The sequence below is a fragment of the Stigmatopora argus genome, chromosome 20 (genome assembly GCF_051989625.1).
Source record: "Stigmatopora argus isolate UIUO_Sarg chromosome 20, RoL_Sarg_1.0, whole genome shotgun sequence".
Classification (NCBI taxonomy): Eukaryota; Metazoa; Chordata; class Actinopteri; order Syngnathiformes; family Syngnathidae; genus Stigmatopora; species Stigmatopora argus.
In genome coordinates, this window is record NC_135406.1 from 11,044,549 (window position 1) to 11,055,031 (window position 10,483).

Genomic DNA, 10,483 nt, shown 5'->3' on the forward strand with positions numbered 1-10,483 from the left:
AAAATGAGGAAACATCAAGACAAGACGTTATGTTATGGCAAAATAAGTTGTATTAGGCAATTTCAACTACCACGGAGAGGTCATGGCCCATGTGGGGGTTGAACCCACGACCTTGGCGTTATTAGCACCACACTCTGACCAACTGAGCTAGCCGGCCATTTGCAAATTGGCCATGATTTTTGTGTGATGCTCGTAAATGCAACAAGTCAGCTCACTAACTGTTATGTTACGGCAAAAGAAATTGTACTCGGCAATTTCAAATCACTACGGAGAGATCATGGCCTGTACGAGGGTCAAACCCGCGACATTGGCGATATTAGCACCACGCTCTGACCAACTGAGCTAACCAGCCATGTGCAAAGTGGCCATGATTTTTGTGTGATGCCCGCAAATGCAAATGTCAGCTAGCTAAACTGTTATGTTACGGCAAAATAAATCATTTTAGGCAATCTTAACTTACTCTAGAGCAAGGGTGTCAAACCCGGGTTGGTTCGCGGGCCACATTAACATCAACGCCCTTTCATGTGGGCCGGACCATTTTAGATCTAATATCTAGATTTTTTTTATTTTTCTAAATTGGATTAAAATAACTGGATCAAAAGCCCAAATAGTCCGTTTTTATAGATCTAAAGCAATTTTTATTTGAGCTTTTTTTTCTTAGTATGGAAAAATGTCTTTTAATGATGTTCTTTTATTTCAAGTGGAAAAAAAATATTTTTTTAAATTGGAAAACGGAAAATATTTGTATATTTAAACTAAAAACACAAAAGAAAAAAATTGGATTAAAAAATTGCAATGATTGATTTTAAAAAGGGGAAAATCTAAATGTAATGTACATCTATAATCATTTCCTAAAACAGAAAGTCGGCACTCATGATTTACTTTCCCGGGCCGCACAAAATGATGCAGTGGGCCAGATTTGGCCCCCGGGCCACCACTTTGACACCCATGCTCGAGAGAGGTTGTGCCCATTCAGGGGTCGAACCCATGACTTTGACGTTTTCAGCACCACACTCTGACTAACTGAGCTAAACAGCAATGTGCTGGCTTTGGCTCGGGTGCGACTGGCGGGTGAGTCGGCACGAAGATGCGGTGAGCTTGGACGGGCGAGGTCGAGGGGGGAGCTTGGACGGGCGAGGTCGAGTGGGGAGCTTGGACGGGCGAAGTCAAGTGGGAGCGGGGAGCTTGGATGGAGGGGTCGAGCGGGGAGCTGGGACGGGCGAGGTCGAGCGGGGAGCTTGGACGGGTGAGGTCGAGCAGGGAGCGGCGAGTTGGAATTGAAAGTGCTTCTAATAGGGGACCGAAACGTTTAGGTCTCCCGGGCTGCACTGGCATCTGCCCCAACATCGGAGCCAACTCACCACCAGGTTGTGATCGGTTGACAGCTCCGTCCCTTTCTTTACCCGAGTATCCAAGACATGCGGCTGTCCTGATGCCAAGTGCACATATGGACACCCTTATGCTTGAACATGGTGTTCATTATTGCCAATCCACTACGAGCGCAGAAATCCAACAATAGAACACCACTCGGGTTTCGATCAGGGGGGCCGTTCTTCCCAATCATTCCCTCGAGGTCTCACATAAGCATTGAAGTCCCCCAGCAGAACAAGGGAGTCCCCATAAGGAGCACTCTCCAGCACCCCCTCCAAGGACTCCAAAAGGGGTAGGTACTCTGAACTGCTGTTTGGTGCATGCACACAAATCAGGTGCCGTCCCCCCACCTGAAGATGGAGGGATGCTGGACGTGTCTAACCCCCCTTGAGAGGAGTGGTACCGGAACCCAAGCTGTGTAGTGCTGAGCCAAACTATGTCGAGCCGGAATTTCTCAACATCACGTTCAGGCTCTTTCCCAACCAGGGAGGTGACATTCCACGCCCCAAGAGATAGTTTCTGCAGCCGGGGATCGCCTTCTTTGCCCCCTCTCACAGGTGGTGAGCCCATGTGAGGGGGAACCCACGTCGCCTCTCCGGGCTGTGCCCGGCCGGCCGGGCCCCATGGGTCTAGGCCCGGCTACCAGGCGCTCGCCATCGCTCCCCTCCTCCGGGCCTGGCTCCAGAGTGGGGCCCCGGTGACCCGCGTCCGGGTGAAGGAAGATGTAGTCCAATAATGTTGCTCATCATAAGAGGTCTTCTGAGCCATTCTTCGTCTGATCCCTCGCATCAGACCAGTTTGCCATGGATAACCCTACCCCGGGGTTCAAGGCTCCGGACAACATAGCTCCAAGGGTCACTGGGACTGACAAACCCCACCACCATGATAAGGTAATGATTCGTCGGTGGGGTATTATTAGCTTAAGTGCATGTTTAAATTCAACATGGTATCTTATTTTGTAAATCCCTGGGCCGAATGTCTCGTACCGCCTTTTTTATTGTAATGGAAATTTTTAAATGCGTAATGGATGACTCTGTGAATAGCAGGACTAACCAAGGCTATGCCAGTCCCCGGCCGAGACCAAAGTTCTTGCGCTGGTGGTCCTCAGGAGCTCTGTCAGCAGGTGGGAATACCCACGTGCTCTCAGTATATCTGCTTCAATGTGATTGATCAGTTTTGTGAGTTACCTTGTAAAGTGTGAAGTGATATTTCAGAAGAAGCAGAGTGGCGCAGCGGAAGCGTGCTGGGCCCATAACCCAGAGGTCAATGGACCGAAACCATTCTCTGCTACAAACATCAGTTCTTTTTGGTAGAAGCAAACTACCCCACTTCCAAGTGTTACCATTGCTGTGAAAATTTGTTCTTGAAAATTATTAATTCGGTAAAACTTCTCCTTTCTCATTTTCTTCTGAGGGATTCCTACTGATCAAAAATCAGCTCGGAAATCTGGCCCGATCGCATCATTTTCACAAGATCGGAATTTGATAAAAAACGCATTGTTTTTTTGAAATGCCTTGATATTCTCATGAAGGCGGAAGTGATACCGCGAAACATGTCAGGTAAGGCCTAAAATTCATTGTGAAAAAGGAACAGAAAATAGTCAAATAGGAAAATTCATTTTTATTTCATTACATTTAGTCCATTTTTCTTTTTGTCATCTATTTCAAATATTAACAACAACAAGTTTTTAATTGCATTCTAGTTTCATACACTTTGAGAGCATGTTCTGGTTCTGGTCTCGGTTTAAAATCATGATTCATCTTATAATATGACAAAAGTATAAGGACATTGTACGACTTATTTATTTATTTTGAGCAAATTCATTATCTTTCACACCATATTTCTTATAATGTTTCTTAGATCCTAGATTCAATATATCAATCATTTTCATTCAAATGTATCATGTTTGAATAACACTCAATATTCTTATTGGATTTGCTTGCAAATTCAATAGACAAAAACTGCAAAATTTCAAATTTCTTAGGCATGTCTTTAACTGTGACGATATTTTCCATATTATTTAGATAGTAAATTAAATAAAATCTTCAACGAAACTCAATTTTCTTATACAGTAATACCTTGACTTACAAGTGTTCCAACATACGAGACAAATTTGAGATTTGAGCATACCAGATGGTTCCCAATTGTGAGTCGGTAGTAAATTAGAACAAATTTTGGTGTTTTTTTAGGATGGAAACAGATTAATTTGTATTTTGTTCATTTCTATGGGAAGAATTGACTTGAGATACGAGTAAATTGACATACTAGCTCAATCCCGCAATAAGATCGTATCTTAAGGTATTACTGTATTTGAATAGTGTGGATCGATATTACACATTAAAAAGTGTAAACAAGATTTTCAGAATGCAAAATACAATTATACTGCGATTACAATGATCTTTCATACAGAAATTGATAAAGCAAGCAAAGCCGTCATTGCCCAATGCTTATCACAACACATTTGTGTCTTTTAAGTCTATCCTTACGACTAAATCTCTGGCAAGAAGCTGAGCAGAAAAAGGGTTTCTGACGGATGTGGGTAATTGTGTTTTTAAGATATTCCTACCACAAATTGAGCAAAAGAGGGCTTTTCTCCTGTGCGGGTTGTTAAGTCTTTTTTTCAGGTTTTTCAATTGTGTAGCTTTTTAATTGGGCGGTTGTAGCGAATCTGTGGCCACAGACTGAGCAGGAAGACATTGTTCTCCAGTGTGGGTTAATAAGTGTTCTTTTAAGCTTTCCTTTGGGAAAATGTTCGACCACAAACAGGAAAATATTTTTTTGCCAGTGTGTCTTTGTAAATCTTTCTTTTGAGAAAAGGCTTTACCGCAAACTGAACATGAAAATGGATTTTTACCTGTGTGTGTTCTTGCATGACTATTTAAGTTTCTCTTCTGTGTGAATCTTTGACCACAAACTGAGCACGAAAATGGTTTTTCACCAGTCTGTGTTCTTGTGTGTATTTCTAAATTTCCCTTCTCTGTAAATCTTTTACCACAAACTGAGCACGCAAATGGTTTTTCACCCGTGTGTTCTTGCATGATTAATTAAGTTTCCCTTCCGTGTGAATTTTTGACCACAAACTGAGCAGGAAAATGTTTTTTCGCCAGTGTGGGTTCTTGTGTGGTCTTCTAAGTTGTGCTTTAGGGGAAAGGCTTTACCGCAAACTGAGCACACAAATGGTTTTTCACCTGTGTGGGTTCTTGTGTGCATTTTAAATGTTCCCTTGTGTGTAAATGTTTTACCACAAACTGAACATGAAAATGTTTTTTCATCAGTGTGGCTTCTTGCATGACTAATTAAGTGTCCCTTCTGTGTGAATGTTTGACCACAAACTGAGCATGAAAATGGTTTGTCACCCGTGTGGGTTCTTGTGTGTCTTTTAAAATTTCCCTTCCGTGTGAATCTTTGACCACAAACTGAACACGAAAATTGTTTTTCACCAGTGTGGGTTTTTGTGTGATTAATTAAGCTTCCCTTCTGTGTGAATGTTTGACCACAAACTGAACACGAAAATGGCTTATCACCTGTGTGTGTTCTTGCATGACTAATTAAGATTCCCTTCCGTGTGAATCTTTGACCACAAACTGAACACGAAAATTGTTTTTCACCAGTGTGGGTTTTTGTGTGATTAATTAAGCTTCCCTTCTGTGTGAATGTTTGACCACAAACTGAACACGAAAATGGCTTTTCACCTGTGTGTGTTATTGCATGACTAATTAAGATTCCCTTCCGTGTGAAACTTTGACCACAAACTGAACACGAAAATGGTTTTTCACCAGTGTGGGTTCTTGTGTGTCTTTTAAATGTTCCCTTGTGTGTAAATGTTTTACCACAAACTGAACATAAGGGTTTCTCCCCAGTGTGGCTCCTCATATGTGTTTTCAAAGAAGATTTTTTCCCAAAGGTTTTCCCACACTGAAAGCATTTGCAGAATTTGTCGCCACTGGGATTTTTCTTAACATCTTCAACATCATCATCGTCAAAAAGCAAGTCGTTGTCATCTGATAAAGGAGCAATTAAATTTTCTGCTCGCCATCCTTCTGTTGAGCTGCCACTTAGAAGCTCCGCCCCTCTGTTGGCCACGCCCAGATCATCTTCACTCTTGAAAGGCTCACCAGTTGACCATTTGACACATTCCTCGTTTTTGATTGGAGGTTGCTCTTCTCTTTTGCACTGTTGAGGGAACTCTGGCTCCTCCTCTTTAATTTGGGGCCATCCTGAGGCGTTTACAGGCTCCGCACCTTCGCCGGCCATGCCCAGAACATCTTCCCTCTTCACGAACTCACCAAGTGACCAGGTGAAATGATCTTCCTCCCTTTTGATTGGAAGTTGCTCGTCTCCCATTTGTTGTTGAGGGAACTCTGGCTCCTCCTCTTTGATTTGGGGGAGCTCTTTAAGGCCAACAAAGTCTTGCCCATCAGGACCAAGATATTCTCTGAAACCTGCAAAATACAAAGATAATACGTGTCGCTACATGCAGTCAAAAATGGGGAAACTTTTTTTTCTTACTTTTACACGTTTATTATCACAGCATGGTAGATTATTTTGGAAAGATATATGCCAGAAAAGTCACCTTTCAGGTTCAATCCAATCATCCACTACACAATTTAAAGCCAAAATAGTGGTGAATTCAGATTTTAAATATTTTATCTTTTTTTTTTATTTTATGGTCATGTTCTTGAAACGTTGCAAAAATCTAAAACTTGTTATTTTGGGTTAAAATGGGTTAAGTACATCCAACTTTTTCTTTTATTTTTTAATGGACATGCGTGAGGTTAATTTACATTGTTTCTTTTTGTGAGGCTGAAAATAATCTGCTTGCAAATGTTGATGTCTTCAGTTGATTATTTTATTTATTTCATATTACAGCAACTTTTGGTTTGAAGGTAAATTTTGAGAAATAAAGACGCCTGCAGGTTTTATTATTTACTTTTCGTAGTGTAAGAAACGAGTTGTTTCATCTTTATTACAGAACTTTTAAAATCATCAAACTGCTGTCAAAGAATGAGTTGGTAAAGAAAACTATAGCTCTATAATTAATACTTTATATATTTGAAGGAATAGTCTTTAAGAAACGTTTAATTGGGAGAGCGATTAAACACAAAAAGTGGCTAAAATAGAATACGAATAAAAAAGAAAAGCACCTTTTGCAAACAGTCGAGACTTGATGGCGTCATGTTCTCCGTGGGGGTGTCTTTTTGGGGGTCCCCTGCTCGAATTGTGTATTTTGCGTACATTTTGCAACATAGTAGGAACTGATGAAAAAATGGGATTTGTCACAAATTCTCACCAAAAACAGGAAAAGTTAACTCACCTGACATTTTCGGGCTTGATATTTGCTTGATAGACGAAGCGTTAATTTCAAGAGTCGTGTTTCCTCTCTTTGCCAGCAGCTAAACTCGGCTAGGCTAAGCTAAGAACGCCAAAAATGTCACCGTTCATCCAAAAGATTCGAGATTAAAGGATTTTTTGTGTGGTCTCGTATGGATTTCGCACACTTTTATTGGATTAGTCATACGGCTAAGAAGTGATTAAAAAAAGAAGCAAATCGCTTTCCAAAAGTATAGCAAGCGCCGTCGTTCGACAGCAAATGGACGAGACGGCGAGTGGCGATGGCGTCATATACAAGCGGCGACGATTTTGCCTTCAGACGGGAAAAACATAAAAAAGAGAAAGGAAAAAAAGAATATAAATACAAAACATTGTGGAAATTTTGTGTGAATTATAAACCTTTTCTCCAATGGAAAAATTATAACCAACTGATCTTTTTTAGTCATTTTGTTTTAAAAACTCATACAATCAATACAACCAAGATAATAACGAAATCATTTAATTTAGAGAAAAGCCATTCGGGTATGAACTCTGTTAAAATATATAGAGACACCAGTCAAAGTGTTTGCCAGGTTTAACGGTATTAAAATTTAAATATACAAAAAGCAAATTGATGATACGAGTATCGGGATTAATGAATATGCCACTTAGTTATACGTACTATTATCCTATTAATATTAACACATGTTTTCATATTTATAAGAAAAATACGTGAAGCCAAACAATATATATTAACAGGGGTTTGATACTCGTGGCCTACAACATATATCATAGATCAATTTACCAATAGAAAGTTTGAATAAACCTTTGGAATGATAATACTATATGTATATATGTATGTATGTATGTATATATATATATATATATATATATATATATATATATATATATATATATATATATATATATATATATATATATATATATATATATATATATATATATATATATATATATATATATATATATATATATATATATATATATATATATATAAACTTTTCGCGAGCACAGGCCCGCGCGGCCGTCTCGATAGTTGTCGTCACTCGTATAGATATCAACAAATTTGTTCACCCAATTGGCATGCAACTGATAGATTTTAACATTGGGGGGGTTGAGGGGGGTAAACGGTCGATTGGTCTCCGATCTCTTTGTCGCCGGTCTTTTGGTTTGGTTCCAGTATTTTCTCGCGCGCGCGGCCGTTTCGATAGTCGTCGTCACTCGTATGGATATGAACAAATATAATACTAATTGGCATGCAATTGATAGAGTTTAACATTGGGTGACAAAATGTCCAGGTCATTTTCATTAAAGAGTGCTACTTACGGTCAATTCGCGGTCGTTTTCGTCCGTCTCTGATTGCTTGCACACCGAATGGAGAGTAGTCGCGTACTTGGCCGTCCGGAGAAGAATGGAGATCCCTCGTGGTAACCCGGATGTAGATCTTGTGTGGCACCCGGATGTCGGAACATTTAATCCAAATCCCCACTTTTATTTGGTTAATAAAATAATAATGTGTTAATGGATGCCTATGACAGTCAATGGCAGCAGCTGATGTGTTAAATGAGTGCTCTTATTTCTCCCAGAGATTGTTAGAATTTTTAAGTTTTTGAATTTGCTTTGTCTTCTTTTTAATAAATTAATTTTACTTATTGCCTTTTATTTTAATGTCAAAGTTCCGGGCTAAAAGTATACTAATACTTTTATTTGTTTGATAAAAATGACCATCTAATCTAAACTATTTCAACATTGCAAGTTCTCCCAGAGAGAATGAAGGTTCATTGGACGCCTATGACAGTCAATGGCAGCAGCCGATGTGTTAAATGAGTGCTCTTATTGATGTGTTAAATGAGTGCTCATATTGATATTTTGATATTAGATATGTAGATCGTTTCAACAGTATTTAGATCGTTTCAACAGTATTTACAGTATTTAGAGTCTAATTACTGTTGAAACGATCTAAATACTGTCTAACTAAAAGTATACTAATACTTTTATTTGTTTGATAAGCGACCAAAAGACCGGCGACAAAAAAGACCGGCGACCCAAAAGACGACGACCAAACTTCCGGGCGACCTAAAGACCGCGCCCAAAAGACCGGTGACCAAAAGACCGGCGACCAATCGACCGCACACGCACTGGGTACATGGTCGATTGGTCGCCGGTCTTTTGCTAGACATGATCTATGCTACTGAGATGACAATGAGGAACCCAGTAACATGGACTGAAGAAGGAAACCGAACATTCATGGAAGTCAAGCAACAAATCTTGGAATCAGGAGTCCTGGCGCTTCCTGACTATAAAAAACAATTCACCCAAACAGTGACTTGCAAAGGGACGTTCATGACATCAGTATTACTACAACCACATGGAACAAAGATGAAACCAGTAGCGTTCTACTCAAAACAACTGGACCCAGTTGCAGCTGCTCTACCCCCGTGTACTAGCAGTGAGCGCAGCAGCATTAGCCGTCCAGATGACAGCTGAACTTGTACTGTTCCATCCACTCACACTCCAAGTCCCTCATGAAGTGGATCTACTGATAACACGAACAAAAATGTTGTTCCTGTCACCAGCAAGACACCTGGCCATTAGAGCCACATTGTTATCGCAACCCCATCTCACCATTAAGCGATGCAATATCATGAACCCAGCAACGTTAATACCAACTGAAGAAGACAGAGATCCACACCAATGTGATGAAAGAACCAACAAAGGCTGCAAACCAAGACCAGATCTAAAAGACACTCCTATTCCACACAGCACTTATGTATACGTAGATGGATCAGCATCCAAACCAGAACAAAGGAAAAATCAAGTCGTTACAGACAACAAAGTCCTATGTGCAGAATAACTGCCATCTAATCTCTCATCTCAAACTGCAGAAATTATAGCATTAACAAAGGTGTGCACATTGTTTAAAGGTCTAAAGGTCACAATTTATACAGACAGACAATATGCACACTCCACTCTACATGTATTTGCTGCACAATGGAATAGAAGAGGGATGAAAACATCCATAGGCAAATCAGTAGAACATGCCGAACTGCTGAAAAAAATTACTTAACGCAGTACTGCTTCCCAGCCACAGAGCTGTATGCAAATGTAAGGCACATACTAAAAGCAGCGACAGAATCAGTAGAGGAAATGATAGAGCAGATACAGCAGCACAAACACTTACTTCACAGTATACACAACAACAACAAAAAATGAATCAATCCCAAAAACAGTATTAATTGATATGCGAAACATTGCACCACAGAAATAAAAAGATGCATGGATGCATGAAGGCGCAGAACAGTCTGCAGACGGCCTATACACAGCAAAAGGCCTACCGTGCTTACCAAAGAATTTATTCCGAATGGTAGCAAAATTGAGCCATGGAAAGTCTCATGTCGCAACAGGGGGGATGATGGACATGGCACAGCGTGTGTTCCATGTGCCAACAGGTCTAAATACCTACTTTAAAAAAATTTGGTATGAACTGTTTAACTTGTTGCAGACATTATGTGCAAGGTAACCTCAGGCCCAAACGAGGCCAATGCCCAAAAGGTACTGTTGGATTTATTATGGGATGTTTCTATATGTTTTGTAAGCATTTTTAATAAGTAATAAGGCTATGATGATGTTATAGATGTATGTATTTTAATTAATTTTGTATGAGTGTCTTTAATTTGAGACTGTGACAAACTCGAGGTCACCCCGCTGGCTCCAGCTTGTTGACATAACACCTCACCCTCCAAGGACTGTTACTGGGAGATAGCCCTCGCAACCCAGACAC

General features: G+C 40.2%; 1 protein-coding gene, 2 non-coding genes and 1 pseudogene across 5 annotated transcripts in view; all 4 read right to left on the reverse strand.

The window, feature by feature from the left end:
• LOC144065517 (uncharacterized) overlaps nucleotides 1-10,483 on the reverse strand; it is a 145,037-nt gene that overhangs the window by 110,537 nt on the left and 24,017 nt on the right. The gene's annotated exons all lie outside the window — the stretch shown is intronic.
• Nucleotides 84-157, reverse strand: trnai-aau (transfer RNA isoleucine (anticodon AAU)). Its single transcript has one exon. It is a non-coding gene; the product is annotated as a tRNA-Ile (tRNA).
• trnai-aau (transfer RNA isoleucine (anticodon AAU)) lies at nucleotides 279-352 on the reverse strand. The gene has a single exon. It is a non-coding gene; the product is annotated as a tRNA-Ile (tRNA).
• LOC144065547 (uncharacterized) lies at nucleotides 2,972-7,372 on the reverse strand (annotated as a pseudogene). The gene is made up of 3 exons (XR_013297194.1): nucleotides 6,686-7,372; nucleotides 6,516-6,626; nucleotides 2,972-5,813 (listed from the first exon to the last, which is right to left on the reverse strand). The product of XR_013297194.1 is annotated as an uncharacterized LOC144065547 (transcript).